The sequence below is a fragment of the Heloderma suspectum genome, chromosome W, assembly GCF_057233095.1.
Source record: "Heloderma suspectum isolate Gila_16-S chromosome W, 16-S_ref, whole genome shotgun sequence".
Classification (NCBI taxonomy): domain Eukaryota; kingdom Metazoa; phylum Chordata; class Lepidosauria; order Squamata; family Helodermatidae; genus Heloderma; species Heloderma suspectum.
The window spans coordinates 65,966,718-65,993,396 of NC_139475.1; the positions used below are offsets into that span (position 1 = coordinate 65,966,718).

The 26,679-nt window shown below is 44.5% G+C and overlaps 1 pseudogene; it reads left to right on the forward strand.

The window, feature by feature from the left end:
* The first annotated feature begins 1,056 nt into the window (after positions 1-1,056).
* LOC146334112 (caytaxin-like) lies at positions 1,057-23,365 on the forward strand (annotated as a pseudogene).
* Positions 23,366-26,679: the final 3,314 nt, after the last annotated feature.

Genomic DNA, 26,679 nt, shown 5'->3' on the forward strand with positions numbered 1-26,679 from the left:
TTTCTGTTCCAGCCCCATGAACTGGAATCTTTGAACAAGCTCTGTTAACTGTTTATGTTTAGTCTACATGATCCAGGCTAGGTCAGAAGATAAATGATTATACATATATTTGTTTATTCTCTTTCATCTTTCTTCTTCTTTTCTTTTTTATTTCTTTATTCCAAAATAGATATGATTTGCTGTATTTAAATATATTGTTTGAGGGTGTATTGTGCACATGCATTTATATATCTAGTATAAAATATATTACTGATTGTTGAAGGTTTAAGTTTTATTATTATATAACACTATATTTCATTATTATTATTATTATTATTATTATTATTATTATTAATAATATAGGCTCCTGGGAATGAACTGTAGGCCTGTTTCTTTGATATAAGATTGATGATATAATATTGAAATGTAAGGTTGTTTATTAAACTGTGAGATTGTTAAGGTTATAGATACAGTTTTTAAAATAGAATGGCATTGGAAGCCGGGGGGTATTGGAGTTTAAACTTAATCCTTTAAAAGGGAGGGGGAGGGAAATAAATTTATTTTCTTTTTCTTTACTTCTTTTCCTCTTTTCTTTTCTTTTCTTTTCCTTGCCTTTTCCTTTTTCTTTTTGTTATTGTTGTGTCCTCATCAGAATATTGTATTGTTGGGAAATTGTAGTATTGATCAGGTTGTTGGTATTCTTGGTATTGTTTATTTCATTTATAAAGATAAAATAAATAAAAAATATATTCAAAAATATATAATAGAGGTGCACTTAGACGTGGATGTATATATACATTATACGTATATGCAAATTTGTGTTATGGGCCTGTGCCCTGGATCTTTTCAGAACCTTGCAACACCCCTGCTAAAGAACATGCAACATGCCCCATGCCCTAAAGTCAAGTCTTAAAACCCAGAGTATCGAAGCTGGCTGTGAGCTGACCTATCCCTCATCTTCCAAGTTGAATGTCTCCATGGGGGTTTTCCTCTTAAAAGGTTGTGCGTTCTCTTACAGACCAAGTTCAACTGCAAGTTAACCTTTCTGGGCTGACCAATCCCTTTACACAGATCACTATGGGTACCATGGAAGCCACGCTGAGGATGGAGAACGTGGACGTGAAGGAAGAGTGGCAGGATGAAGACCTCCCCAGGTTGGTAGAAAGGAATGGAACCGCCTTCCAGTAAATCAAGAGCTCTCTATTCCATCTCCAAAATGAGGGGTGGGGGGAAGCGTGGCTTTTCTAGCCAAGAATCCACCTGAAATATCTACCTTTTTGCCTGCTCACCAATTTTAAGGGGGGGGGGGGGCACAGCTAAGTGGGAGAGCTCCCACTTTGCATGCAGAAGGTCCCAGTTTTGATCCCTGGAAGCATCTCCAGTTAAGAGGATCTCACATAGCAAATGATGGGGAAAACACGTCTTCTCTCTCCACCTGCGACACTAGAAAGCTGCTCCCAGTCCAAGCAGATGATCCTGAGCTAGGTGGACACATAGGGCTTCTCCACACCGGGCTTTTTATCCTGCAACTTACCGGGGCTTCTGCTTCCAGATTCTTTGCAGGATTAAGATTGCCTCCTTACACCCGCTCTTTTTCCGGGGCTTCCTTTGTTTGCAAGTTCTACATGTTTCATTATACAGCCACTAGATGGCACTGTGATATAGCAGAACTGAGCAATTTCACACGGCCATTAAAGCAGGATGATATTTATTACTGGATTATCCCCATTCTTTTTAAAACCAGTATGAAGGTCAGAAAACACGGGAGACACCCTGGAGGTTGGCGACCCACAAACTTCCGTGACTGACCAATCATGAGCATGCAGTAAAAGCCTCATGCAGAAATGCTCACAGTCTGTCCTGGTATAAGGCAGCTTCCTCTGTTCCTATTTAAAACAGCCCTTTAAAAAAAAAATCTATATTTATTTTATTTTATATAAGTGAAATAAACAATACCAACAACATGGTCAAAATCTACAGTTTCCAACATTACAGTATTCTGGGGAAGAAAAAAAAAATGAGGAAAGCAAAATAAAGAGAGAAAAAAAGAAAGAACCAAAGATTATATCTAAGCTTCAATGAAAGCAAACCACATATCCAAATATAAGTCCAATTGCAAATTATACCTATACCTCTTCCAAACTTTGCAGGTATTATTAAATCTTCAATCTGCTGCTCCATAAACTGTGAGCATTGTCTTTCAGTGTTATAACCTCAGTCTTATAGCAAATAAACGGGAGCAAACCATCCATTTCCATTAACCATATATTACCATTCCATTGACATACATTGTTGTTGTTGTTGTTGTTCAGTCGTTCAGTCGTGTCCGACTCTTCGTGACCCCATGGACCATAGCACGCCAGGCCTTCCTGTCCTGCGCTCTCTCCCGGAGCGTGCTCAAGTCCATATTCATTGCATCGGTGATGCTATCCAGCCATCTCATCCTCTGCCGTCCCCTTCTCCTTTTGCCTTCAGTCTTTCCCAGCATCAGGGTCTTTTCCAGGGAGTTTTCTCTTCGCATTAGGTGGCCAAAATATTGGAGCTTCAGCTTCAGTATCTGTCCTTCCAATGAGCAGTCGGGGTTGATTTCCTTTAGGATGGAATGATTGGACCTCCTTGCAGTCCAGGGGACTCGTAAGAGTCTTCTCCAGCACCACAGTTCGAAAGCATCAATTCTTCGGCGCTCAGCCTTCCTTATAGTCCAGCTCTCACAGCCATACGTTGCTACTGGGAAAACCATAGCTTTAGTAAACATTAAAAGTTTAACTAACAAGAAATAAATATAATCATAATCCCATAATAATAATAGTAATACTAATATTAATGATAATTTTAAAAAGGAGGAGGAGGAGAAGAATTTTTTTAAAAGCATAAAAATAAAAAGTAAAAAATAAAAACAAACCATTTATTTGTTTTAAGTAATATCATATCTAAAAACGTATTTATATGTGTACACTGACATACATACATACAATATAACACACAAAGGAGAAAGAAAACAAAAATATGCAAACATTTAATCTGGCAAACTTCCCAGACATCCTATCAGCTAAACCCCAAACAAGACTTTGCTGTTTTAAATAGCTTTGCTGTTTTAAATCTGTATTTTAAACTCCTGCACTGCTCCTAGGTTTTATTGTGGTTGTATTGTTATATTGTGGTTTTAATGTTCTATATATTTTAAATTGTTTTATTGTGTGCTGTTTGTTTTTAATTTTTGTGAACCACCCAGAGAGCTTTGGCTATTGGGCGGTATAGAAATAAATAAATAAATAAAAAATAAATAAATAAGACTTCAGAGGAACAGTAAAAATGGCTAAGTTCAAACTCAGGAGGCTGAGAAAGTTGGCTCCCTTGTTTTAATGTTAACACCAATGAGAAATGATTCGGCCGCGTCAGGATTTAAAAACTTTTTCATCTGGCCTTCAAAAAGAATGCAAAATGTAGCAGGATATTTAATATGATATTGCAGGTTATTTTGCTTTGCCAAACTTCTCGCTTTGGTGAATTGCCTTCTTCTGTCAGCAATTTCTTTGGTATAATCTAGGGATGTCAGAGAATTCCGCCACGGATCTCAGTGAGGCCGAATGCCAGTGCATTCGGCCCCCCAAAATCCGTGGCGGAATGAAGCCCCCCCACCCCTGCACCCCGTGAAGTGGGCCCGGAATAGAGCACCTACCTGCTGCCGTTCACGCTGCATTGCAAATGGCGGCCGCGTCTGCGGCCACCATTCGCTTCTTCCATATAGCCGTGATAGGCTACATAAATACTTACCATTTATATATATAAATATATATATATAAACATATATAGCCATTTGCATCCCTGCGGAAGCCGTGATAGGCTACATAAGTATTTACATAGCCTATTATGGCAAAACTAAGGGAACGCAAATGGTGGCGGCTACAGTGGCCGCCATTTGTGTTCCCTTTTTTTTTTGCCATGACAGCCTATGCAAATATTTATGTAGGCTATTACGGCAAAAAAAAAAAAAAAGAATGCAAATGGCATAGTGGGCGCTAATAAGTAGCCGTAATAAGCTACGTAAATATTTATGTAACCTATCACGGCAAAAAAAAAAAGGGAACACAAATGGCGGCTGCCGTAGCCACCGCCATTTGCGTTTGCTGTTTTTTTTTTTTTTTTTGCCGTCATAGGCTATGTAAATATTTACATTGCCTATCACGGCAAAATACAGGGATGCAAATGGCGGCAGCCACCATTTGCGTCCCTGCAGGCTGCCCAGCGGCTGGATGTCTGGCTGCGGGCGGCCCCGGCCGGCGGCTCTGTGGAATCTCCGCGGAGCAGAGCTGGCCAGAGAGAATTTCGGGGGGAGGGATGGAGCGCCTCCCCCCCACCGCGAATGTCACCCTTTGAAAAGATAAGTGACTTTCGTACATCCCTAGTATAATCAGGAAAGAGCATAATGTTGTCATTTGCTGTTCCCCACCATAGCTCACCTCGTTCTCTTGCCAGATGCAGAAGATAATTTTTTGTAGAAACTCGTGAAAACTGAACAACAACAGTCCCAGAAGTCCCTTTAGTGCCACGTATTGAGCAAGGAACACAATATGCCTGCTCAATATCCAGTAGAAAATCAGATGGCAAAACCAATAAGTCACACAAAAGTTTATCCATAAATTCAACCAAACATACATCAGCAGCCAAGTCTTTAAAACCAAGAATACAAAGGTTCGCTCTGCATGTAAAAGCCTACAATTGGGAAATTCAAGCAGACAAAGTATTGTGAGACGTTTGCATAGCAGTTTCCTGAGCGATAATGCGATCTTCAAGCGCATTAACCTTCGTTTCCATTTTTTGAAGAGAGATATTAATTAAATCCACAGCCCCTTGGAGGGCAGTGATTGAGTCCTGGATTGTTTCAAGCTTCTTTGACTGCACTGATAGCTGAAAAGACATAGTTTTTATCAAAGCAAACAACTCCTCTTCACTTCTCTGGCATTTCTAGAAACCTTTGCCAGCGGAGCAATTGGGGGGGGGGGTAGGTGGCGTTCTCAGACCTTTTGTTTTTCCCTTTGATACTGCCATCCACCACTTCCAGAAGCACAACAAGCAAGTATAATTGCAGAAACAGAAAAAACAAACATTTAGTTAGATTTAAGTGCCAGTCCCCAGATATTGCTGGTAGTTTAAATTCACAAATATTTTTTGGAACTCGTCAGTCTTGTAGTCTCCTAATTGCTAGTAGGAATGTATGAAACCCCCTTACCTGGAGTCCACGGGGGGTCTGCAGCAGGGGGAGGCGATCCATCCCTCCCCCCCAGAATCCCCACTGGCCGACTCCGCTCCACAGCGAGTCCGTGGAGCTGCCGGCTGACTCCAGCCGCTGGCGGACTTCCAGCTGCTGGGATGCAAATGGCGTCCAGCGTAGCAGATAGGGATGTCAGAGAATTCTGCCACGGATCTCGGTGAGGCCGAATGCCAGTGCATTCGGCCCCCCGAAATCTGTGGCAGAACGGCCTGTCCCCCGCAGATCCGCCCTGGGATGAGACTTACCTGGGGCGGATGTTCCGGGTGGCGGCGGCTGCGGTGGCTGCTGCAGCGGCTGGTCTTCTGACCGGCTGCCGCCGCCGCCATTTGCAGTCTGGAGGTTTGTTTTTTTTTACAGGAATGTGATAGGCTACGTAAAGATTTACATAGCCTATCATGGTTGGGTTAAAAAAAAAGCACAGCTGGCCATCAAGGATTCCAGGGGGGAGGAATGGATTGCCTCCCCCCCTGTCGAGGATTCCGGGGGGAGGGACAGAATGCCTCCCCCCCCATGAACATAATCCACTGAAAGGTAAGTGACTTTCGTACATCCCTAGTAGCAGACGCCATTTGTGTCTGTGCTCTTTGCCGTGATAGGCTACGTAAATATTTACAATACATAGCTTATCATGGCAAAGAGAAGGGACGTAAATGGCGTCCGCTACGCCGGACGCCATTTTCTTCCGCAGAATGGCAGCGGACGGACTGGACCAGACAGTGGCAGGTAGGATCCATTCCGGGGCAACTTTGCGGGGTGGCAGAGGTGGGTGGTCCGTTCTGCCATGGACTCTGAGGGGCCAGAATCTTTAGAATCTGGCCTCATTGGAGTCGGTGGCGAAATTCTCTAACATCCTTAATTGCTAGGAGTTTCAAACAGTGTTCAATAGATGACACTCCGGCCATTGACCTTAGATTGCAGCCCTTCTGCTGCGCAGCAAAAGTAGTTGTTCTTCCAAGATTTCAACCGGATGGTGCTGTAAGATGCCCCTTTTAATTCCAGGGGAATTTTAAAAGGTTTCTCAACCTTTTCATAGCTGTTTGTGATAAGCAACCTGAAGAGTTCCACGGGTCACTACCAAGATGACATGGCTCCAGCCTCCGACCGAAAGTCAAACCAGCCCTTTTTTCAGAACCATGAGGACTGGAAATTTACATTCATTTTGGGGAAAGGGCTGTCACTTTTATGTTATAGCACCAGTATTGGACACATAAAGTCCCAGTCTCAGTCCCTAGCATCTCTAGTCAAAAGGGCAGCAAGTAATGGGGAAAACTCTTCTTGAGACCCCAGATAGCCCCTGCTAGTCAGATAAGCTGATTCTGGCCTAGATCAGGGGTGCAGAACCCCCTTCAGCCCAAGGACCAAATTCCATTTTGGAGAAAGTCTCAGGGGGGGCATTCCAGTAGCAGATGGGACTGAAGGCAAAAGGGGTGGGGACCAAAAATATCCGCCTATTGTAGCTTAAAGCTCTTCCTGCCAGTAACAAAGCCTTAGGAGAGGCATTTCAAACATCTAAAATTAGGGGAACGCTGCACAGAAGCCAAGAAACCTCCAAATGATTTATGGTTGGGTGGAAGGGGGTGTGGCCAAGAGAAAGGGTCATGGCTATCTGGGGAACCCTGGGAGGGCACCATTGGGACCTCCATAGAGCTGGATTTGACCCCTGGGCCTGAGGTTCCCCACTCCTGTCCTAGATGGACAAATACATAGTTTGACTTAGTGCAGGAGCAAGGGAACACTGGATACACTAATCCAGGGCTCACTACAGTGAATGCCAACAGGCTTGGCCAAGGGGCCATGTCAGCAGAGTCCAAACACATGTCCCAGATTTCCCTGTTGTGTACAGGGATTCTATGTCAAAGACTCGGGGGTTGCTCTGCAGATATGGCAATGGGGGAAGAGTTACCTGGAGGTAGGATGCTTGAAAACTGCAGGCCTAGGAGAGGAAACTCTCCCCCTCAAAAATGTTCATGGGGTTCACTGTCAATAATACTGCACTAGATGGACTGATGTTCATACTCACTATAAGGCAGCTTCCACTGTTCCTAAGCAGCTCAATAGAAAGACTTTCATTTTCAGGAAAACATGTAATTTTTATGCACCTTATCAGGATAGCCTCTGCTGGGGCTGTAAGTGAGCTGCTGTTGCTGTTGCTTCACCATCATCATCATGTTGATAATGGCTGATAGATATCTTGACATCACTGTATTGTTTTTAAAGGGTTCCTTTCATTTGGTCATGAATTCCAGCATTTGGATGGAACAGTGCTCTAGAAATATAAAAAAATAAAATACAAAAACTATTGCACCAGGCAGACGATACTACTACAGAGCAATGCTGTCAAAGGTGGCCCAGTGGTGCAAAAGGAGTCAGTGCTCAGCTGTAGCAATCCTCTTTGGGGTGGGGGGGGGACACCATGGGGATTATGTGTGCCCAAGACAGTAGCCTCCCTGTCCGGCTCCAGCTGCCAGACCACAAGACGCTGGAGCAAATGGAACCATATAAGCAACGCCGTCTCCTCTCTTCCTCTCCACTGTATCATTAGCTGTGCACTCTGTCTATGAAAGCTGCAGCTGCGGAGGGGAATCTAAGAAACTCTTTCTTTAGCCCTTGGCCTGGGGGAGGGAGGGTCCATTGCTCAGTGGGAGAGCACCTGCTTTGCATGCAAAAATAAAGAAATAAATATTTCCCTGGAACAATCCTTCACGTCTCCACGTCGGGATGAGGAACACTCCTGTCTGAAACCCTGGAGAGCTGCTACCAGTCAGTGTATAGACAATCCAAAGCTACAAAGGCCAAGGGACTGTCTCGGTATCTGACAGCTTCCCATGTTCCTGTTTCAATCAGCCCTTTATGTAGAACGATGAGAACTGGAACCTTATTTTTAGGGGAAGTGCTGCAGCTCAGTGGTAGAGCACATGCTTGGCTTTGCCAATGTCACAGGTCCGATCCCTGGCATCTTCAGTTAATCTTTAACTCCTGCAAGCCCCAGGCGAGTGCCTTCCCACAGTGCTCACATCCCAACTGGGGCATGAGAAGAGCTGGTCCTTCAAGCCCCATCTGAGTCTGGGGAATCCCTACATTATCTCCAATTTCTATTAGGAGATAATAAAAGGATTCCCCTTTGTGCTCCTCACCCTCCCATTGGAATTCCCCATAATGTGGGGTCTCCTTGCCTCTGCTTCCTCCCCAAGCCTCCAGGCCAGGGACCGTGAGCTGTTAACTCCCCTGGGAGTGTGAGCTGTTGCCCTCCCCTGAGTTAAAGGGCCTCCAGGTTGGAGGAACTGGAAGACCTCCACCTTACAGAGCTATTGCCACTTGCCAGTCAGAGAAAAGGATGCTGGACCGGAGAAAAGGATGCTGGACCGAGAAAGCTTTTTCTGGTGTTCCTGAGCAAAAAATGCCCCCAGTCACTTTTCTCTTTGGCTGTTATCCATAGGGGCTGAGGTTCTGGTGCAGAGCTCAGACAAGCACATTCAGACGGCCCAAGGTGCAATCCACTCTGCAGGACCTCACATGGCAGAGTTTGTTCTCAATACATATTGATATGGGGTGAAGAGGGCCAACAATGGCCTCGGGTGACCACTTTGTAGTGCCTGTTCTCTGAGCAGTCATTCCTCCGTGCCTCAGTATTGCCAAGCTGCAAAATGGGTCCAAACAATCTCTAAATGGTGTAAAAGCTTTAATTCCTTAACACACTTGTAAATATTGTCTGCCTGATGTGCCTTAGAAGCTAGGACTTGATTCTTTTGTTTTTCTGCCACCTAAAGTTATCTGCTTTGGATGCAGCTATTTCTGACTTTTTTGCTTGTAATCTTCCTTGTGTTGGCTCCAACTGTGATCCAACCTTCTCCACTCTCTGGACACACCCAGCAGTGTCTCCATTTCAGTCAGTAAAATTGGTAGAGAGTTTGCAGTTTGAACCTGTGGTGCAGAATATGCCCCTGGGACTTAACAGACTATGTTCTGGCAAATGGTGGGATCTCTCTCCACACAAGACAGTGGACTAGTTCACACAGTCACAGCAGCCCACTGGTTAATTTAAGCAATGATGGGTCATGGTGCATACAGGGGGCCATTTTGAATATTCAAACCCTTACAGAGAGTTGCCATGGTTTGTCGCGTTGTGGTAGGGTTTGTTTGAGGGTTAAACAACCCTCTAATAACCCTAGAACAAACCAGAGTTGGGCTCTGGTGATCATGCAAACCAGGTCTGAAACACTGGAGAGGTGCTGCCAGTCAATGCAGTCAATAATGAGCTATATGGACCATGGGCTCAACTTGCTACAATGTAACTTGACTTCCTATATTGAGTCCAGGAGATTCTGAATGCAAAACCTCTGCTGTTGACTGCTGAGCTCTGTGCCACACTGAACTATAAAATCAAAGAGCACAGCTATAGACCCTGCTCACGAATATGATCTGTGTCTGTGTAATACAGACTATCTGCCCAGACAAGGACTGGATTTGCTTACTTAAAATCATGATTATTCTGAGTAAATAAACGAGGCAGTTAGACCCTGATGGTTAAATTGGCTGGATGTGCTTGAAGTTGGAAGATTATGTAAGAGACAGGAAGATTTCCCTTTTAAAACATTTTTTTTAATTAAAAAAACCAAGCCGAAAGCAGCTTGTGTGTTATGTCAACATCTCCTGAACAGGCGATTTGGAGGGGTGTCCCTCACGTGCTTAGCAGATATTAAATCATCCGGCTGCAAAAGCCCAAGCTCTCTGCCATACAGACACCAGCTGGCTGAGGCAGACGGAATTCAGGGTGGGGGTGGGGGTGGGGGTGGGGGGAGAGAAACCAATATCTCCCTGTCAGGCTGCGGAGATTATGTCATGGGGATAAAAGGGGGATGTACAGAAGCACATTGTTCAAGTCTGAGCTCAAGAATGAGCAGAGGAGAAAAAAAAAATTGAACCATCTCCCTCCCCATGAAAGGGGAAGTATCTTTAGATCTATGGCTCATCTAGGATGCTTGGAGGCTTCAGCCTTGTAATGACGCTCTAGTGATGCTCAGAGGCTGGGATTCAGGGAGCATGCTCAGGAAGGTATCCTAGCAAGAGGCAGGCAGCTTATACAACAGAACTAAACCATCATATGATCAGCACACTCCAAGATGGTGACACTCGATCACCTGGATTGATTCAGAAAACTCTACAGGAAGAAGAGAGATTGGGGGGGGGGAGGAAGGGAAGGAGAATTGTACATTATACTTCCTCACACATACATATATGGTACCAAAATTTTAAAAGAAACAAGGCAGAAGATTTTGAGACCAGGAATTAGGAGTTAACACAGTCTAAGCATCTTTTTGCCCAGAAGGTAAGTTAAGGAAAGGACTTCTTCTTTTGCCACCTCTAAATCTTCCTGCTATATGAAATGACAGTGCTGAGAGTGCTTAAGATGTATTTTTTGATAACTGTATCCTAGATGGGTTTTGGATGCTGAAATTTTAGAGATTGTGTAGGTGCCATGGGGAAGGGGCGGGGGTGGATGTACATATAAGTGCTATCTGGGCCTCTCCCCACCCCCATGTTGCAGTAGTTTCTTTCAGATGGGTGAACACACACACACACACACACACACACACCAGTCTTTAAAATGGATGTGCCTTTGAATGAAGCAAGGATATTTCATAGTAGACAACCACTGGCTTCAGAGGATGGGGAATTATCCTGTAATCCAAATAATTATGCCACTTATTTTACTTCCCACGTCTCCGATGTCAAAGCATGGCCAAAGACACAAACTCTCTGCAGGCCTTGTGATCACTTTTCAGGTTGGCTAGAATCTTGTACTTGCTTATACACTCATGAACGTTTACAGTTTAAAATGTAAGGGCATGTTCTCTAATAGACAGGATACAAAAGGGGAAAAGTGATAGGAAGGGAAGAGGAAAACACGTAAACTGAGGTACTAATTCTTATATAATGCTATGTAATCATTACTATAATGACCAGAGGAAATGACTTAATGAAGACAGTTCTGGGAAGGGAGAAGCCACAGTCTGTCTTTATTGTATAATAAACTGTGTTGACATCAGTTTTTAATATAAAGTGATATATACATTTAGTAAATAAAGAAAAAGTACAACAACCACTTTACCCACTTAGCTACTGAACTCTGGTGCCAGATTTTTTTTAAAAAATGGCAGAATTCATGGGAAATGCCATCAACAGAGAACAGCCATCAGAGTTTAAATGGCCACATATTCTAACCAGAGCAATCAGAAGAACTGAGAATCTGGGAAGCATTGGACCTTTGCCTCTGTCTTCATTGCCAGAAGACCTAGCTATCTCAACACCATCAATCATTGGTGGCATTGATGAATATTTGAGTCCCCATTTCTATAGTCCATGAAATAACAATGATGTAATCCTTTTTAGTGCCAGTTTGGTGGTCTCTAACAGGACCTGGAACCTGGGTGGCCCAGTCTCCCTGTTGTCCATCCTTTCATTTTTAGAGTGACGTTTCGTTTGAAGTACAGAAAAAGTGGAAATAATTTGTTGGGCTTTTTAAAACATTTATAAAGTTTCTCAACACTCCAAATGATTTTAAAAAGGGAATATACATGCATATAGATGCACACACTATTCATGTGATCATTAAAAGAACAGCAGGTTTATTCTGAAAGGATAAACTTCTGTTTCTCTGTCTCTCTTTCCCCACAACATCCAATTTCCAGGCCACTCCCAGAAGAGGCAGGAATGGAGTCTTTGGGAAGCCCATCCAAGAACATGTTGTGTGAGTAGTGGAAATGAAAAAGTGTATTTGTCAGCAACACATGTTGTTTCGTGTGCACACACACTCTCAAAGTCCTGGAGAAATGGGGAGTTAAGAGGCAACCACAACAACAGGGGTATTGAACCTTAGGCCTGTGGGCCAAATTTGGCCCTCTTGGGGGTCATATCTGGGCCTCTGGGCTTCCACAGAAGGTCATACCTTCTTCCCCTTCCCCCCTGACTGTTCAGTGGTTTCCTGGCTTTTGTGCAGTCCCCCCCTCTCCCCCACCCTGCTCATTCTAAACATTTGAAATGTTTCTCCTAAGGCTTAGTTGTTGGCAGTAAGAGCTTTAAGCCACAATATGCTGGTATTCTATGGTATTTGGTATTTTTGACTTCACCCCTTTTGCCTTTGGCTCCGCCCACTACTGGAATGTCACCCCCAAGTGCTTCTCTGAAAGCCAAGCAACCCACAAAACATATCTATATATACTTATTGTTGGTGAATAAATATGAATACAGGGTTTTAAGCAGGAATGGAACAGGGAATTGGATTGTCCCATTTTGCCTAAACAGTGGATTGCCACTTTGGCGTCTATACCTGTTACATCTATAGATCTTAGGCTGTGTCTTATTCAGCAAAAACTTTTGTTTCGTGTCTGTTGGACACTGCAACATCTCTTCACTAAGGGATTGTCTAATTCAGCTAATTGCTAGTGATGCAATACAGCTAATGCTTCTTTAAAACATATTTGTCAATGTCTAGTAGTTCCTTTTTGAGGGGAGGAGGGTAGTATATGGATACATTTTGTACTGGAACAGTCTTTAATATTTGCTGATGTACATGCTCTCTTAAATTACTTACCTGCTTCATGGAAATTAACGAATGGTCAGCATAAATGGATTTTCTGCTAAAAGACTGATATTACAACATTGGAAGGATAAATCCTCACCTCCTATAATGCATTGGATTAAGGACTTTACAACACTTTAAACATTTGGATGGGTGACATATAGATACTACCTTCAAACGCATATTTATTTGGATATCTGGTCCACTTCTGTTGAAGCCTATGTATAATTGCTAGGAAGTTGTATTTTCATATATATGCATTTCATATGTATTAATTGCTATGGAGATACACACACAGAGAGAGAGAGAGAGAGAGAGAGAGAGAGAGAGCGCTTATCTGAAATAGAATTTAAACCAATCAGTGACCTTTCCCACCTAAGCCACTTCTATACTGGCTCATTCCCTCTCTTTTTTCCTCCCCAATATCAACCTGCAGCTCCTCCGAACACGTTAAATTTTAGTAACAGGGCTCATCACAAGCAGAAGATGCTAGTTGCCCCCCAAATCAACATTTCCTTGGATCAGAGTGAAGGCTCGCTCCTGTCCGATGATTTCCTGGACACACCTGACGACCTGGACATCAACGTGGACGACATTGAAACCCCGGATGAGACTGACTCCCTTGAGTTCCTGGGCAACGGAAATGAACTGGAATGGGAGGGTAAGAGAACACGGGCAGGGGGGATGCCTCTCTCCTCTTCATGTGATATCTTTTCAGAACGGAATACTGGTGTACAACGTGGTTCAGCCGCTGCCCAGGCTAGAGTTGACAGCCTTTTGATTTACAACAGGCCAGTCATAGTTCCAGATTAGAAGAATCCCTGGGCTATGATGTCCTTCAGAATGTCTACACCAACCAAGAAGCCTATTAGTTCAATCTGACCCTTGTGACATAGCTTCACCGGCAAAATGGATCTGCTGGCATTATTTGTCATACCAGCCGCGTATCTCAAACTCCACCAGCACAGTGAGGCTTCTGCCAATTCCTAGGGTCCAGGGATGGGCTAGTCACAGCCCACCAGGGAGTTTTATGGCCCTCAGCCTCTACAGCCTCTACCACTGCTGTACCATTAAATTCCCAGCAATTCCCTGAGAAACAAGGCACGCAGGGAGTATGTGCCTTGTTTCCCAGCAGACTTGCATTCCCTCCCAGGCTGCCAAACATTTTGGCATGCTGGGCGGGGCACAGTTCTGCTGGGCAACAAGGCACGCACTTCCCACATGCCTTCTTCCCCAGGAGAATTTTGGAATGCAGCCGCATGGCCACTGATGGTTGCAACAGGGTCCAACGTGGCCTCCCAGTGCTCCAAAGTTGCCTGCTATAGCCACTCTGCCGGCAGATCTTTAGATCAGGATTACACCCTAAACAAAGCCTAAAATTATTGTGGGGTGTTCGGATCTAATGTGAAGTGCAGGTGTGAGCCTAGGCGGAAGGGGCTTAATGAAGAAGGAGAGAGCAGGACAGAATGACCCAACTTTTGTGGAGGAGCGAGAGCAGTAAGACCTTCCCCAAGAGCCACAATTTATTTTATTGATTGTTTAGATTAATATATACTCTTCAAGCACATTATCAGGGTGGTTTACAATAATTTAAAAAAAAACGCATAAAGAAGCTCTAGGGTACAATCCTATGGCTGCTAGTCCGTGGCTAGACAGCCATAGCATTGGTTGGTTCCCTGAGATCTGACCTCCACTCCCTCCTGTGCCGCCTCGTAGGCAGTGCGGATTGGCCCTGTGCTCCGCGCTCGTAAGAGCAGCGCAGAGCAGTGAAAACAGGGCGTTCCTGGGGGCAGGCTGGGGCAGGGAGAGTGGAAGTGCCTTTCTGATGCTTCCTATGCATCATCCGGCCTCCCCCTCACCGCCCCGGCTCTGACTTCGCACGGATAGAGAGCAGAAATTGGCGAATGCAGGGCGGCTGAAGCATGGAGGGGACAATCCCCTCCATGCTGCTCCTGCCCTGCATTGGATAGGCGGTCACCTCCAAGTTCAGAGGCGGACGCCTATCCCCATAGGATTGCGCCCCCTAATATACTAAAATAAGTTTAAATAAAAACAGGAAATTTAAGGAAGTTGCATAAAAATAATATACAAATGATCCAAGTAAAACACAATCAACAAAATGTTTAAAGTCCAGGCATACCAGCAGAGCCTCTCCAGAAAATACATTTCAAAGGGCAGCCTCCAAATAGGTCAGACTACAACTGCCATCATCCCCAGCCAGCCCCAAAGATCCCTGCCCCAAAGAACATATTCCTTGCATCTCAGACTTCATTTGTGGCTCAGGCTACTAAGGATTGCTATATGCTTGCCCTCCTCAGATGATACTCCTGTGGCCACAGCCAAAAACATGCTGGGAGACAGTGTGGACCTATTTGGAGATGGTGCTGTGGAAGCTGGCAGTGCCACTAATGGTCACTTGTGGAGAACACTCATCATTGGCGAACAGGAGCACCGCATTGACTTGCAGATGATCAAGCCATACATGAAAGTGGTGACGCACGGAGGTGAGGGGTCCTGAGGGAAACGTGGCCTCTCCATAACATCCCCAAACCAAATGTCTCCTTCCTGCCCAACCTTTAAGCATGTGATGTGTCCATTAAGGCATGAATTGGGCTTCCATCTGAAAAACAAATCAACTCCCTTTGGGTCAGGGGAGGAGTGAGAAATTTGTTCAGTCTGCATTTAAATGTCCCAGTTTCGCACATCTGAAACACTGTGTGAACCGAAACTCAGTTATCCTTCAAAATCCGCACTTCTCTCGATTTTGCAGTGCAGCCCTCCACAGAGATGCATATATTAGGGAAAACAGCATTCCCAAATTATATTAGGAAAATTGCTTGCAAAAATTTGTACATTGGGCAGAAGTGCACAAAAGTGCTTAAGAATCTTCATGCAAATTTAAGAAAAAAATATCACAATTCAGGATGAAACGTAAGACTGGGGAAATTCTCAAAGTTCGAGACAAACCAAACTGGAAAAATGAGAAACCAAAATTGAGGGGTTCATCCATTCCTACTTTGGGTGCACACCAACCCACTATGTTGCCTGTTTGTCTCTCTCAGGTTATTATGGGGAAGGGCTCAATGCCCTTATTGTTTTTGCCGCCTGCTACTTGCCCGACAGCAGCCTGCCTACCACTACATCATGGAGAATCTCTTTCTGTGAGTGACTTTTCCCGTCTTTCTCAGAAGAAGGAAGGAGGATGTCTTGCTTTAAGGTTGGCTTGGATTGCTTCCCTTTGCACCTTTTGGATGACAAAACCAGGTGAACTAAGAGAGGAAACTTCAAATGACAGTTCTTCCAACATGGGACATGGTGCTGATGTGTCAGACAGCCTGTTTGCTTTGGGATGTTTAGAATACTGCTGGTTTTGTGCTCCACTCATGTAAGGTGGTGCATATTCCAAACACAGAAATACTGCATCACATTGGCTGCAGAATTCTACATTTAACATGTTCTTTTTATTTAAATGAGCAGTTCCTAGTCCTCATGACTGCAAAACATAGATTTTTAAAGCAAGTTAGGGTAAAGACAGATATAACATTTGTAGAGTGCTGGGACCACTTTGGAAGTCTCATTCAATACAAAAAGGTAGCTTTTGCTCTCCAAGGTCAGGCTCTGGGGGAGAATATGATTTGGCGAGGTTACAGCAAGAAGTATTTCTGTTCAGCATCAGATGGCTACTGCTAGTGACATCACCAACCCCCAAAGCCCCCCAAACTACGAACAGTTTTGCTAGCATTTAATTTTTTCCCCTCTGCTCCCTCACTTTAAAGTTACTAGTTAGACCTGAGAGAAACACAAGTCCTTTTAATGTGATTGTATTTTTTGTCATTTCTTCTTAGCAACGTGGTCAATGAATCAGCCTAGTAGGGTTTTAAAAATGTGTATCTAAAAGGTTCACCTTCTCCAATGCACTTTTTGCCTCTGTCTTTCTCCTACTAGGTACGTGATCAGTAGCTTGGAACTACTGGTAGCTGAAGACTACATGATAGTGTACTTGAATGGTGCCACGCCACGTCGAAGAATGCCAGGGATTGGCTGGCTGAAAAAATGCTATCAAATGATCGACAGAAGGTGAGAAACGGATTAATTCCATAACAACTGGACACATCTTAAATCTGCCAAGGCGACATGACAATAAAACTATGGTGAAGCTCTAACATTAGGAAAAAATGGCCAAGGTCATTTTGCCAAACCGGATGGGTGAGCATTTCAACTAAGTGTGTCTTCTCCACAAACTCAGTGTGATATGGAAAATCAAAGCCTGGAAAAAGGCACAGAAAAAGAGACATGACCTCTATTAACTGGGTAGTTACACAGGTGCAAAGTTGTGTGAACACTTCTAGTTAAGAACGTACTTGGGAGAAATAGTTTTCTAGTATAGTTTGGGAGGGAACTTGTACTGGTTAATTTCCAAGTGATTGCCTAGTAGATATTCCAGACTGGCCTGATATTGAAACCTAATGAAGTCAGTGATTAAATTAGGGCACGATCCTATGCATCTTTAGACAGAAAAAGGTCTACAATTCCCAACATTCCCCAGCCAGCATAGCTCATGTTGTCATATCCATGCATAGGATTGCGCCTTTAGCCAATTTAAATTGAGTAAGGCACCAGCACCTGATATCAATGATCCATCTGTACTAAAGAAGAAATTGAATAGCTGGCCCCCCATTTTTGCATCCTTTAACATGTTGTGCAGTAAGATGAAGCATTTTCTCCATTTACCACATAAACCAATTGTAGTTCCTACCTACATAAAAAGAGTGATGCTGAATAAAATCAAAGGTTCTTCTTATGTTCTTACATTAATTTCTTTTTAGAAATCCAGTTGAAGAGAGGAGGGGAACTGGTTTAAGTTTTGCTTCTGCCTCCAATTCACGAGGGCTGTGTCCAGATGGATGGCTACCAACGCAAATGCATTTTGCATCTATTCCATCTTTTCCTACTTGACATATTTTATTGTGGTAACTAAAGAGTTGGAAGAAGCTGGAGGAAGATGCAGTAGGGTTAAAAATGGAAGATGACATCATCCGGACCCCCCTGCAAAATCCTGTGTTTGAGGGAGGGCAATTGCAGGATAAATCCCTTGTCTGGAAGCATCCTAGATGGCCTTCAGCAAGCCATGCTCTGCCAGCTTCAACCTTGCAGCTGCAATATGGAGATAGCAGAGGCTGGGGCAGCCATCTGTCAGGGATGTTGTAGTTGCAAGATTCCTGCCTTGAGCAAGGGTTGGTCTAGATGGCCTCTAGGAACGCTTCCAATTCTAAAATTCGAGGATTCTATTCCACAATGACCTACCTTTACAGGGCTGCTGTCAACATACGTAGATTCCTTTCTTAAACCCTTTGTTCATGATACTGAGTCCTAAGGATACCCCTCATTTTCTGACCTTCTTGGATAATGTATCTGAGGAGTTACAAGATACCTACCTGGTTGGTAACAATGGATGTGATATCACTGTATACCAATATCCCACAATGTGAGGCTGTTGAGGTAATTGTATCAACCCTGGACAAAAGAGAGGATGTATCTGCTCCTCCTACAGCTTTTTTATTCTCATTAGCAGAATTAGCTCTTTTTAAAAAATCTTTCAGTTCCAAGACAAAATTTTTGGCACTGCCATATATAAGCTTGCCCCAGAATTGACCAATATTTATATGGACTGGTTTGAACAGACTCGCATATTGCAAGTTTATCTTTCCAAACAACATATTGTCCTTTACAAGAGGTACTTGGACAACATGGACGGGGACTGAATTGACTCATCAGTTTCTCCAGTATATAAATACCAAACATGAAAACATCAAATTTGAAATCAATTATAACAAATCCGGGCTGAACTTCCTAGATGTTGTAGTCACAGGGAAGAGCTATATTAACACTATGGATCAACTCAGCCCCAAAACAAATACAATTCAGAGATTCATTGATTTCAGCGAAACAGATTTTTAGCATGTGTTTAAATCTCTGCCATTGAAACCAGTGGGGCTCCAAAGGCCTTTTGCTTTTCAGCTGGGTTGTTCCCAATGTTGTTTTAGAACATTGTTAATAAATGCACATGAAGAGCTGAGAAATGAAACTGGTATCGGGGTGGGAGTGGGCCAAGGTTCGAAGCTTGTACAGATTTAACTCTATAGTCAAGGGCAGCCACCCTGACCCGCATCGCCTCAACTTCTTTACATAGATTACGGAAAAACCTGAAGGCACTGATAATCGTTCACCCATTGTGGTTCATTCGGACTGTGCTAGCTATATCACGGCCGTTCATCAGGTAAAGAAAAACCTCTGGGGAGAAGTCGGGCTTGAAGCTCTTTAAAATGTACATGGATTTCTTTTTGCTTTCGTTTGTTCTCTTTGCTTTCTTTCACATTTTAATCCCCTTCTTCATACTTCAAGACAGTCAATAGAAGCCCCACTGCCAAAACCCCAGTACTAAAAGTTCAAATCTACAAGGGCTTCTCAAACAAAATGCAGTAAGCTGTCATACAATCTTGAGAGCCAACGTGGCATGCAGTGGTTAGAGCAGACTTCCCCAACCCGGAACCCTCCAGATGTGTTGCACTGTAATGCCCCTCATTGGATAGAAACTTCCCAAACTTTGGGTAAAGGGGTTTGCTTGCCAATGTATCTTGGGCCCCATCTACACCGGGCTTTTACTCCAGGGTGAGTGCAAGTCAAGGTCCCTCATGATAGATGATGTAGTTGTGGCTTCGCAGCCATCTGTGGTTTTCTCCTGGAAAAAGCGGAGTTCCAAGGAGTCGTTTTACTGCAATTTGGGGGGTTTGTTGTGGGTTCTCCTGCAGTTGCGCACCATCTTTTCCTTCCCCGCACTAACTTCGCATTTTACAGTGGGCGTGATGTAGGCATGCATAGTGCCTGCATCACTCTGTGACACCCCTTTACTCCCCCATCCCTTCGCAGCTGCGCAGTTACAGAGGGGTGTTTTCACTTTTGCACATTTTTTGCAGCTTCTTATCTTTGCAACAGTTGCTTTTGAACTCAGTGCCCAAGGGCCGGGGGTGGTCTTGGTGGAGGAAAAACATCGCTCTGGGCACTATTTTGGAGTGATGGCTAGGCACATAGCGCTCATGCTTGTGAGTGCGGACCATTGCAGGAATCTCAGGCTGGGGAACTGACAAACTGATGGTGTGGAAATGAAGGCGCACAGAACACCCACTTTTTACCTAAAACAGGGTCAGAATGACACAGCAGAGGCCCTGAAATATAAAACAGCCACTGAAGTATCGCACCCCCACACTCATGGGACTGCACAGCTGCACATTTCAGTACAATGCCCCCCCAAAAGGGCACAGTGAGTCTCTTAGGGAAGTGCACAGTACATCGCCAGTGTATCACAGGGCATGGAGATTTGAAGCCGCATTGCTGTGCAGTTGCGACGGGGTGGGGGGTAAAAGCGGTGCCATATAGATGGGGCCTTGGTTTACAATCTAAGGCCAATTTGTGGTATGCAAGGTACTTGGCAAAATATTCCCAAAGACAGAAGAACCTTTTCCATGGCTCAATTCTTTGCCACCAGCCGCCATGGAAGGCAGATTTAAAGGTTTACCCTGGCACTCGAGAGTCTATCCATGTATCAATGGTGCAATAGAAACACAACTCCATATCCTTCTATAGTGCAATTTCTACAGGGACAAGAGCTTGTTTTACTTCCCTTGTGCTTTGCCTATATCCAGGAAGCTCTGATGAGTTTATTTCTATACTTATGGCAGATGATCACTGAAAATACAGCGAAGTTCCTTCCTTGCTGCAGCTATTAGAACAAGGTCACAGATACTAAGTGAGGTTGAGTCAATTTGAGTCTGATCGTGTTAAATTTAATAATGCAATGTTGCATTTACTGAATGTATATGGTTTAATTTTGGCTTGGGTTTTTTTGTTGCCTGAATTGTTGTGTTTTATGGTGGAAATGTGGGCTGGAAATAAAGCATTTGATTTGAACTGCCATCATCCTCAGCCAGCATGTCCATTGTCTGGGGGTGATGAAAGTTGTAGTCCAAGGCTCTCTTCACACCTGGCATTTTATCTCACTACAAACCAGTCCTTTTGATTCCTGATCCTTTCTGGGATTTAGACTGGCCCTGTATACAGGCATCTCTCATGGCGCATCCCTCCGCAGTATACCTTTGCATGGCTGGGTGGAGCTGCAGGGAACAATCAGGTCAGAAGGGGGCTGCTGGATCCATGCCCCCTCCCCTCCCTGGATCATTGGTTCCTGTAACATGATTGATGGCTCTGCCCATCCCTCCACTCCTCCACAGCAGGAGGGAAGTTGGAAGCCCTTCTAGTGGCCTGGATAGGGGGCTATGGGAGCTGGTCACCTCCTTCCTCCGAGGGAGAGAGAGTCTTCTCTGTGACTTACCCCGAGGTTGCTGGCACTGCTAGTCCTTCTCTGCTAAATATGCCAGTGTGTGATGGAATTAAATGTAGTACATTGCTTGCACTACTGAATTTGAAGGGTATACCGATTTCTGAGTTGCCAACTACAGAAGTAAGAAATCCACAAACAGACTTGTATACAGTCAATGCACCAATGCCCCCCCAGGCGACTGCTTCACGGGGACACCTTCTTCATTAGACCCAGCTTGCTGCCCCCCCCCCGCACGCTATTGTTGCTCTTCCCCCTTATTCTGGTTTCCCAAGGACCCTGCAAGGTGGGCTAGGAGAAGAGATAGTGGCTGGCTAGGTGGGAGGGAGTACTATGAAAAACCACCTCAGCATTACTGCCTTATCTCAAACAACTCCACACCCCAAAAGGAAGCTATTAAAAATGACCATTCCAAGCTCTGCATGATGAATTTATTCAGGGGAGGAGAAAAGGCACTTTTAATAACCACTGAAATCCTAACTGTCAAGCCTTTCTCCTGCATAGCTGAGAAGGGAGACTCCCCCATCCACCCTGGGAGGAAAAGAGCCCATCAGTCTGGTGAGCAAAAGGGAGAAGAAGCAGTCAGTGAAGTCAATGGGAGGGGGAGGTTCAAAGTGAATGCATTGAAGGGGATGGGAGACCCTCAGACTGCTACTCTAAGTACACTTATAATGCACTCCTATGCATGCCTACTCAGAAGCAAGCCACACAGATTTCTATGGCACTTCCTCCCAGGAAAGGAAAGACTTACAGTGAACGAGTTTACTCAGAAGTGGGCACTGCTGTGTTCAGGGGGATCTTGGATAAGCATTTGGGTTGGTTAACCACTTTACAGTTCAAGCACCCGTAGTGGAATGGGAGAGAGGCGGAAACGGTCACCTGAAGGGCGGTCAGTGACCTGCCCCCACCCACCCACTGATCTGTTGTCATGACAGTGTTATTCAACACCACCCAGCAACACCCCCTAGCACACGCCCACACAAAGCGGGACAAAGCGCTAACGGGGAAATACACAGGGGGGGAATTGCGATTTCAGTCACAAGCACAGAAAATGCCAGGTTTTCCCTATTCTGAGATAACACCGGATGAGGGAGGGGAAGTTGTGAGATAGTAGCAGGAGAGCAGCAGCATCAACCAAAGGTCCTGCGAAAACCAGTGATTAAAGAAGAACGATCCTGCTAAAAAACTCAGGTGTGAAGAGAGCCCAACACATCTGGCAAATACCAGGTTGAATTCAGAAGACTTGGGTTCATCAATCAAGCACCTTCTCTCAGACTAACCTACCTCACAGGGTTGCTGTGTGGATAACATAGGGAGGATGTTCACCACCATGAGCTTTTAAGAGGAAGGCAGGAGAGAAATGTAAATAAATAACAGAAACAATAATCAAGCATGTTCAATGTGGAAGCATCAACTGTTTCTTCCTATGAATTATAGAGCAAAGGTTACCAGGTTTTCTCCCCTGGCATGGTCCACTAATCCTAATTCAAAATTTCAGCCTCCATGAAAGCACTTTAATTCACTTTGACTTTCAAGTGGGGTCTGGATTAATTGTAACATTAACCCTAGAACATTTTAGCAAAAGCCAAACATGTATATGTGTGTGTTGATTACTTTGGGATCTGTTCTTCCTAGTGTGAAATTCATCAATAAAATCCAGTACGTCCACACCTTGGAGGAACTGGCGCACAATATCCCGATGAAGCATGTCCAGATTCCAGGCTGTATCCTACAGTTAGTATCACACTTTGGGCTTTTCACATACAACACCTTGAAACCGTGTCAACATCCTGCAGTCATCTCTGGCTTCCCCACCATATTCTTCCTTCCCTCCGCAGCTGGCTTCTCACCCACTTACTGTGTGCAAAGAAAACAAACAGAAAAGCCTTATATGGTGCAAAGCTTTGGGGCTTTAGGCAATCATTAGTTCAGGAGCTGGAGAAGATCCAAAATTCTTTTCTAAAGAAAGTACTGGCTTTACCTGTTGGCATGCTTGTCGCTCAGGTCCGTGCGGAAAGTTGGCCTTCTGTTTGAGCTAGAATACAAGTCTGGCTTCGAAACTTCCATAACAGAATGTTCACTTTGCCAGCTTCAGACTGGGAGTCCCGCTCTAGCCAGAAGTCCCACCTATGCGATCAGTTGACCAGGTCATGTGACCCCTCTACGAAGTCGTCATGCCACTGTGGACCAATCAGATGAGGTTTTAGAACCCTAGCAGGCATGGGTGTGGAAATGGGCTGCAATCCCTCCCTGAATTGGCCTAGAGGGGTCATGTGACCCCTCTATGAACTCGTCACACTGTTGCACAAAATGCTAGTTTCGCCCCCTGGAGGCTAGTCCAATTTGCCCCAAAGAGGAGAGTCAACTTCAGGCTGGGTCCAAGTCGATTTTATTGTTTGCAAACAGTTCGACAAAGGAGCTCACGCTCAAAGCAGAGTCGACCCTGGGCAACCTCCGCGCTACAGTTTTATCACTTAGCTTGCATTCCTCAGGCATCCTGTCACTTTGATTGGTTGCCAGCGGTTTGCTTGGCAACCTTATCTTAGGGTTACTGTCTGCTCATTCCAGGCATGCGCAGCTCTTACAGTACTATGTGCTGCTTAAGACACATACAATGGCTTTTAGGTTAGATTTTTACTACAATTCCCCCCTCAAAAGGCTTTTCTCAAATTTATACTCTCTTTGGTCCAGCGGTGGACTGCGCACTTAAAGGCGCAAACTATTATCGCTGTGGCATTGACGCTTTTCTCTAAACAGCAAGTGAGGCCTGGGACGCCCTTGTTGTAGCTACTAGAATGTTGGCAACAAAAACACTTTTTTTTGAACTTTTGGAACTCAGTTTTGTTCCGTTCATCAGGAACCCTTGAGACGAGAGCACCCTCTTTCTGTAGAGCTACTTGAGTCCTTTCAGGGGTTCATTATTCCAACGGTGACCTTCAGGTGGGTCAGCTTCCGGTGTGACCCTCTCTGGTGCGGGTGATGCCTTTATTCAGTGTGATGAATCCACTTCTTTTTTTTTTTTTTTGGCGACTTTCATAGCAATGGGAGTGGTAAGTAGGATCTGAAACAGACCCTTCTGCTTCTTGGTAGGTGGTTCTTCTTTCTAGGACTGGATTAGCACCCAATCTCTGGGACTGAGATTATGCACTGGAGCATCTAAAGGCCAGGATTGGTGCGGTGTCGCAAACCTGTGAAAACAAAACAGACTGCAAGGCAGTAACACAATCTTGAATCTTAAAACTCTTACTTCTAAATTCACATTTAAGCTATCAGCCATAGGTAATATCCGAGGTGGGCACTTGTGGAACGTTTAAAAGGTGTCAATTTAATACTTCCCTTGGGGGCGCACCATACTCGAGTCAAGGTGACTGGCAAGGCCTGTGGCCTTTCAACTTAATCTTTAAACAAATTCTAATGAGCATTGTCTTTAAGGTGCGGTTCATCTTCTCAACTTGACTTGTGGATTGAGGTTTCCAAGGGGGGTGTAGCTTCTAGTTAGTTTGTTATGCCTGGGCCACTACTTGCGTCACTTGTCCAACAAAATGGGGCCCCTGATTTGATTCACTCTCTTTAGGTAACAAGAGCTTAGGGATTACTTTTTAACAGGATCTTGGCTACTGTCTGAGCGGTGCGGTCAATTGGTTTTATCATTACTAGCAGGTACCGATAGCCATGAGTCGGGGGCAACTCTGAAAAGTCAATTTGAAATCTCTGAAAAGGATAGTAAGCGCATGGGCGACTTCTCATTTGAGCTGGGGGCTCAAACATCTTTGCATCGTTTTTGAGGCACAAAGGGCAGTCAGCCACTGTTCTCAGGTCTTGGTCCAACCTGAAGGAGGTGCTATCTGCCTCGGGCGCACTCAAAATCGGGGTGTTAAAGGGGGATGATCCCTTTATTAGCTAACCATAATTTTTGAACTTCTCAATGAGCGGCTTCAAGCCTGCACAGGTGGCTTTTTTCAGAGGATACTGCCTCACGCACACAGGGCTCTCCCTTTTTAAAGAAGATTTTAACTGGTGTTATGCATTTGCTCGGGCAGGGGTTCTGTCTGCCCACACACATGGATCAACATTCTCTAAAATCTCAGTCCCTTTGGCCTCTGACACAATCTTGATTGCTTGAAGGGCCATTCGATAATTTGAGCCCTGCATTGCTGGCAGCTGTACTACAATCTGATTATCACGGAAGAAGATTTTAGCTTGCAGTTTTGTTAACAAGTCCCGCCCCAAGAGGGCAACCAGCTATGCAGATGAAACTACAAAGGCATGTTCCAGTATGTTATTTCCAGTCTTCGTGAGGAGGGGCTTACACAGGGGCAATTTAGTTTGTTTTTTTTCCCTTTAATTCCTTTTATAGTTACATGCTTTCCACTTTCTCTTGCCGGGGGGCTTCACAGGGATCATAGAAAATGTGGCTCCAGTATCTACTAGGGCTTTACAGTCCTCGCCACCAACCCTTACTTTTACCTTGGGATTCTCCCGAGCGTTTGTTCGTAGGGTGGTGGCCCTTCAGCTAGACTCCCCCCCACTGGAGGACCCTGCCAGCATTTGGCAGCCTTCAGGGTGAGTCTCTTTTCTCTTTTCTTTCAGCTCTGGACAATCTTTCTTCCAATGTCTCTTCTCTCGGCAATACACACATTTATTGAGCCCCGGTCGGCCCTTTCCTTTTCTGATCCCCCCTCTGGTCGCTTCTGTGCTCTCAAGCCGCGGTTTATATCTCCGCCCATGGTGGCTGCCAGCATTGCCTTTTCCTTTTTCCAGGAATGGCACTTTTTTATGTGCTCTCATGTGCACCATAGCTCTAAAAACTTCATGATCTGGGGTCTGATAAGGCTAAAGCAGGCGGTGATATTAAGGCTTGCTGCAATTTAAGAAAAGCCTTTTTTATTTTAATTGTCCACTTCTAGTGGGTAATATTTTTGTTAAAGCTTCATACGGGGGCTTCGCCCCTTTTTATGGCTACTATAGCCTCCCTCTTGTAACAGGCACACTTATCTTTTGGCTTGCCTGTTCTGCAGATCATGTTTCAAATTCTCTGTGCCATGCGCCAGCTTTAACTCTTTGTCTTCTCTGCAAGTTAGGCTGCTTGCCATTGCTTCGACAGAGACTCACTTGCTTAGATTTTCTTACTAATCTCAACAACACACATTTGGGATAAGCTTTCTTTCTTTTTTAAGCCTTTTTGTCTGCTACTTTCTTCTGCCTTCTTTTATACCTTTTTCATATCATTAAAATCTAACACCATGACTGGAAAACATTTGTTTTGTATAGTAGGGCATGGTGGAGCAGATCTACCCATTATACTGCTCCTCTGACTGCATGGTCAGGGCCCATCAAAATCAAGGGAAGGGCGTTCTCATATGTGGAAAGAGTTCCAAGCCACCATTTTTGCATCGGCAACTCCACACTGCATGAGTTTTGGCAGAGTGTCAGGTTTGCCTCTGAGCAAATGGAACG